This window comes from Nansenia antarctica (assembly GCF_963989245.1).
Source record: "Nansenia antarctica genome assembly, chromosome: 2".
NCBI lineage: Eukaryota > Metazoa > Chordata > Actinopteri > Argentiniformes > Microstomatidae > Nansenia > Nansenia antarctica.
In genome coordinates, this window is record NC_137675.1 from 64,237,343 (window position 1) to 64,243,761 (window position 6,419).

Genomic DNA, 6,419 nt, shown 5'->3' on the forward strand with positions numbered 1-6,419 from the left:
TTTCCCAGGACACAGGTTAAGCTTGATCTTAGACTAAAAAGCGTCTTCAATGGAGGTTCTATATTGAAAGTGGGATTTACGATCTGCGTCCTGGTTGAGGAAGATGTCAGAGATGCAGGCGTCCATCTCCTTCAGCAGCCATGGGTCCAGAGACGACACATCCTTCTCATTCTGACAAGACAATCAGACAAGGACATCCGATGTTGGGAAACATACTGTGCTCAACAATACTGTAATGTCTGTTATGTTTTGTTAAGATGTTGTGATCAGGAGGTCATGAGTTCAAATCCCACCTAGGAACAGCACCAGTAGTGTGCTCTTGAGTAAGGCACATAGCCCTAAATTACAGCAGGGAGACGGTCCCTGTAATCTCTAATCTCTGCTAAATGGTGAAGAAAAAAAAATAATGCTATCGTCTAACATTCAACCTCACCATTCACAGAGTACACATATCAATCAAAACAAGATCCTGTTGGTGAATCAGTATGGACTGAGAACAAAAGACATTGAGAGATGCATCACAGAATGGCTAAGGAAGAAACCGAACTGCCCTTTTTCCTTACCAGCTGGTTGAAGACTCCGTCCCCTCTGTCATCCAGCAGGTCGTTCTCCTGTAGGACACAAGAGGGCGCTGTCTTCTTTCTCAGAGACCCCTGGCGAGCGCCCCCCTCCTGGACCTTACACCACTCTGTCAGAGACGTCTGCTGCTTCTCCTCTGGCGGGGGAGTACGCACGCGCACGCACGCACACGCACGCACACGCACACACACGCACACACACACAGACACACACAGACACACACAGACACACCCCCACACAGACACCCACACACACACACACACACGACAACAGAGACGACACACGCTTGATCATCCTGGACATTGACTGATTACTTACTGTGAGGGGAAAAACACAAACATTTACATTTCTAGAGGTTACGTTCAGAAAGCAGGTAATTAAGCAGTAGAATATGACTGACGGTTACCTCTCTGCATCTCTGTCTTGTATGTGACCATGTCTTTGTTAGTGTAACCCGTCGTCCTCAAGATGTCCTCCAGAAACAGCTGCCTCACCTCGAAGGGTCGTCCTTTGACTAGAACAGACCAGAACATAGTAGTCATCCATTTCCAAAACTTACTTTCAGTAAAGGCTGCCTTTAGTCCCCGTAACATGGTTAAGTCATGATCTCTTGAAATGAGATCACCCATATGAAATGAGACGACCCTAAATGGTACCATCATCTCTGTATCCGCAACCCAAAATCAGTATGGCTGCCTGAAGATCAAAGTTGACTTTGCTATGGATGAGGTTTGACTTTGCTATGGATGAGGTTTGTTTGACTTTGTTATGGATGAGGTTTGACTTTGCTATGGATGAGGTTTGATTGACTTTGCTATGGATGAAGGTGGTCTTACTGTGTATGACAGGACAGGGTCCGAAGTATCGGAGGAAGAGGTCTACGTCGAGGGCAGCGCTGGAGAGGACCAGCTTCAGAGTGGGCATCTTCTCCAGCATGTCCCTCATCTTAGTCAACAGGAAGTCAGTCAGCCCGTCTCGCTCGTGAACCTCATCCTGATTGGACAGAGAGACAGGAAGTTGAAACTATTAGTATTACACCAATGGAGTAACCAATCAATGACTCACTTTTTATGTGTTTCCATGTACTGCAGATAAAACAGCTAACTATAATAAAAATGACATACGGCTAAGTCAAATCTCTTTCTTGGGACACTTTGAAGTGGTTGCACAGAAGGTGCACTTTGTCCCTTTTTCTGTGCTTCGGGCTGATTTCTAGGACACAACAGAAGACTAATCCCGAGACTAGAATGCATCCTCAATAGAGATTTTCAGACTGAAAAGTGTATTTAGTCCAGGACTAGGGCTTAATCTCCGGTAAACCAGGATCTCTCAATGTTCCATTTGGCCACGTGTGTGGAGCATTTACATGACATTTTGACCATTTAGCAGCTTTTATACAAAGCGACTTACGATTAGAGATTACAGGGACAGTCTCCCTGGAGTAACTTAGGGCTGAGAGCCTTACTCAAGGGTGGTGGCTCCCAGGTGGGATTTGAACTCATGACCTTCTGATCACCAGTCCAACTCACTATCCACTAGTCCACCACCAGCCCGGGGGATGGTAGAGCTTACCACGATGACGTGAGTGACAGCGGCCAGGGTCTCGTCGCCGGACATCAGAGTCCTCAGAAGGACTCCTCTGGTGCAGAAGGTCAACAGAGTCTTAGGGGAAACCCTGGGAGGTCAAAACAGAGAGAGGTCAATCAGGGCTATTCTCATTCATATCAGTAGGTACTGTATGTAGAGACTTGTCACGTATGGAATGTGAGGTACAGTAGGTAGGTGGGGAGGGGGCAACCAGAGGAGTCAGTGAGATTTAAGCTAATAAAAAAATAAAAAAACTCTTTGATAACAGGGCTGGAGGAATTACTTTCAATACAGCGCACAGTGAAAGAGGACAGAAGTGTCTACCTGCTCTCCAGGCGGATCTGGTATCCGATGGTCTTGCCGATGGTCTCCCCTCTCTCTGCTGCCACGCGCTCGGCCACAGCGATGGCCGCCAGACGTCTGGGCTGGGTGCAGAGGATCCGACACGGGATCCCGTTCGTGCAGCCGTCGTCCAGGAGGAACTGAGGGATCTGGGAAAAACAAAAACACTTCCCAGTTAAGTTTACAGATAAAGAATTATTCTCAGCATTCACACAAATCTCAAGGCAAACGAGATATCGACAAACACCTGTGCGGTTCTCCCAGAGCCCCCTCTATCTCACCTGAGTGGTTCTCCCATAGGGCTTTCACACCGGCAAAGAACCGTGCCGGTTCGCATTCGCGTTTGGGAACCTCCGAACGTTGGCGCTGTCTGGCGAACGAGCCCGCGTTCATCGGGCTCGTTCGCCAGACAGCGCCTACGTTCGGAGGTTTCCGAACGCGAACCGGCACGGTTCTTTGCCGGTGTGAAAGCCCTACCAGAGCTCCCTCTCTCTCACCTGAGTGGTTCTCCCAGAGCCCCCTCTCTCTCACCTGAGTGGTTTTCCCAGAGCCGGTCTCCCCGATGATGAGGACCACGCGGTTGCATTTGATGACCTGGACGATCTCCTCCTGGTGTTCGTACACGGGCAGGGAGCGGCGGAAGGAGTCCAGCTCAGACGGGCTTCTCCTCTCGGGCACCTGGCGGACGCCCCTGCCTAGCCGCCCGTTCTCTGAGTGAGTGAGACAGACAATTAATGTAAAACTCTAATTAAGCCGTAGCCTCTCCCCCGGTCCTTACGCACAAAAACCTGTGTCGGACCCATCCCAAAGGATTTGCTTACGTTGGTCAAAACCTTTCAGATCTCCATAAGTGTGGGCACATAGACACAGGGATAGAAACAGAAGATCACCCCCCTTTCTTTCTTTCTTTCTTTTTCTCTCTCTCTCTCTCTCTCACTCTCACACACAGACACACACACACACACTCACCAGGCTTCGGAGCCACTGACCACCACCTCTCAGCGCGAGGCAGCAGGTCAGTGCGTTCCTTGTTGGTGACGGGGAACCTCTGCAGCAGGCTGCGCACCACGTGCTTGGAATTCTGGGAGAGGTGAAAGGTCATGATGGACTGGGGAATCTCAGAACCATCCTTCTTGCTGATATGGAGGGTTCGGCTCGATCCCTTACTGAATATGAGACAATTAAAAAGTTAGTCAAATGTATTTGTTGTAAGACACTTTGGAATAAGGTGCTAAATGCCAAAAAATGTACAAATCGCGAGTGTTCATGCTTTTCTATGCTACTACTGATGACCTGATGTATCAGGGTCATGAAGGGTTATCCCATTTCATAGGGGACGATTTCAACCACTAGCCCTTGTAACTCTGTTCAGAGGGGTCAAGTCGAAAAGCGAGGGGCACTCGAAAAAAGAGGGGTAGGGGTAAAAAATAATAATAATAAGGGATTGGGCCCATGTTGTCACGTTTGTTAGAGGGGTTGGTGAAGGCAAATACAGATCTGTGACCAGGCTGTATCCTAAAGCAGATTTTCCCAAAACACTATACACTAGTCCAGCGGTTCCCAACCTTTTTGGACTCAAGACCCACTTAAATATCTCTATAGTATTCGCGGCCCACACACACAGGCATTTTACAGACGTGTAAAAAAAAATGGTGTCTCATCATTATTCTCTTATTCTTATTGGATATTTCATATGCATCATCATACACTCATCATGCATAGCATGCATTAGGCCTAGTAGTAGCACACTGATGATGCAGTTTTGAAGGTTTTAAAGAAAAAAAATACAGTAATGAAAACGTTTTTGTAAAAATAACGATTCTAAAAAATGATTTTGACCATGATTTGGCGGCCCACTTGCAGTACTCTCGCGGACCACAAGAGGGCCGCGGCCCATAGGTTGGGAATCGCTGCACTAGTCCCATTCTAAGACCCCTACTCTAGATAGGAAACGGATGCAATTCTGGCTAGCTTTACCCTCTGCTTTTAGAGATGTAGCCAAGGGACTGGGCCAGGCGATGAACGAAGGCCCTCTCAGTGCTGGAGAAGGAAGAGGGAAACTCCATCTCTGTGGAATCAAAAGACATACAGTTGATATATTGAGTTCTACCCAAAGAATCCGTTGAACTTGGCTAATCTTGCAGAGCCAGACAGTGTGGGATGTTAGATAAGAAATAATGACAAATCAACTGTCCTCCTACACTCATTGTCATTTCACCGTTACCTTTCTGCTCGCTGTACTGGAATCTCTCCAGGGAGATATTCACCGCTATTTTCACCTCCTCTTCTATGCCTTGTATGTCTTTCAGCCCTTTGCCCCTGGGTCCCCCTCCACCAGGATGGTTAGACTTGCCCGGGGTAGACTGGGGGGAGGCTGTACTGGGACGGGACATGTTGATGCACTGTACAACACAGAAATGTACCATCATATAATCAACATTAGCAATGATCAAACTGACAAAGTAGCTTGCTATATTCTTATCACGTTGCTAGCTAGCCAAACACCGTTAATATCCATCTCTAACCTAGCTAAAGTCAGCTAAGTTAATCAGTAAACTTAGCTGACTTTAGCTAGGTTAGAGATGGATATTAACGGTGTTTGGCTAAATGGCTAGATGCAATGACCTACTACTACTTGCTAGATGACTGTCCCAAATCTGGCTTTAGCTATTACCTGAACAAAACTACAACTCAACTTTCACCACCTCTCTGTCTGAACTAGGCACTGGCGCAGTTCCCAATGAAGCTAAACAAGTTAGCTCGCTCGCTAACACCCGGCTAGCCGTCAACTCATTTGTTAGTTAGCACCCGAAAATACCGAACAAATGTGTCACTTCGTTGTACCGACTCATTGGTGAATCATACACACATCGTTGGATACAACATTCATATATGTTTTTTTAAATATAAAACCACACTATCGCATAGCTTGCAGCTAATTACCTCTGAAGTCCCTCTCCGTGTACCGCGACTGTCTCGTTTGAAAACAGCGGGAAATCTGGTCCAATCAAATTACTTGGTCCGTTTATGACGTTGAACCCAGTGTGCGCTCCGGCGCTCTCAGAGCACATTTACGAACGCACCCAGAAACGTCACGCAGTGCATTTGAGTCTTTAGACAGTAGGCTCTGTCCTCACTGTACAGTGACTGTCAGAAGTTTCCCTCAGGAATAAATATTTGAACAACTCTACAATTTTATTTCAACAATTGAACTGCATTATGGATGTTCAAATAGTTTTAAAACGTTGTGTTTTTAAATATCTCAAAATATGATGAAACTCTAGCCACATAGTTTATCTTCATCTCAGGCAAAGATAACTAGACCAGCATGATGTTTTATCAATAGTTTGGAACTCATCAATAAAGATCATTTATTCTGTTTGAATTATCTTTTTACTCATGAAGTTGTCCTATGCTTCTGTGACGGGCTGGGTTCAAACATGGGTGTCCCATGTACAAGACCCATGCGTCTATTCATTTCCATTAGTCCAAAAGCACATCCTCGAGGTCAGAGGGCGACACAGTCTCAGGCAGGGCTACTTCATCATGAAAGTGTGATTCCAAATCACCTCAGCTACATTTCCATAATAGTAAAGGCATAGCAACAAGACAAATTGGCAGAGTCGACGAAGAGCAGAATCCTTTGGTCTCAGCAAGTCTCTGCATCCCACAGATGTAAAGATGCCAAAAATTCCTGCAGAGACTGATCTCAGAACAGTCTCTGTGAGGAGGGATGGGGACACACTGCAGTGATGCAGCAAAGCTGCTGTTATGTAATGAGGCAGGAAGGGAGAGGGAGGGCAGTGAGAGGCATTGTGGGAAAGTGTGTCTCCTCCCCATCTTCTGAGAGTTCTGTTCCCATCTTTTCCCATCTCAGCAAAAAAAAATATGGTAACTAATCAGCAGCAGCA

The 6,419-nt window shown here is 46.6% G+C and overlaps 1 pseudogene across 1 annotated transcript in view; it reads right to left on the minus strand.

Moving 5' to 3' along the window:
* Positions 1 to 4,901, minus strand: part of LOC308150437 (3'-5' RNA helicase YTHDC2-like) — a 30,173-nt pseudogene extending 25,272 nt beyond the window's left edge. Inside the window, exons 1-10 of the transcript in view lie at positions 4,733 to 4,901; positions 4,486 to 4,576; positions 3,472 to 3,674; positions 3,040 to 3,218; positions 2,491 to 2,657; positions 2,152 to 2,254; positions 1,416 to 1,572; positions 986 to 1,093; positions 564 to 715; positions 81 to 171 (exon numbers count right to left, since the gene is read on the minus strand). The product of the transcript in view is annotated as a 3'-5' RNA helicase YTHDC2-like (transcript). The remainder of the gene's footprint in view (positions 1 to 80; positions 172 to 563; positions 716 to 985; positions 1,094 to 1,415; positions 1,573 to 2,151; positions 2,255 to 2,490; positions 2,658 to 3,039; positions 3,219 to 3,471; positions 3,675 to 4,485; positions 4,577 to 4,732) is intronic.
* Between the last annotated feature and the right edge of the window lie 1,518 nt (positions 4,902 to 6,419).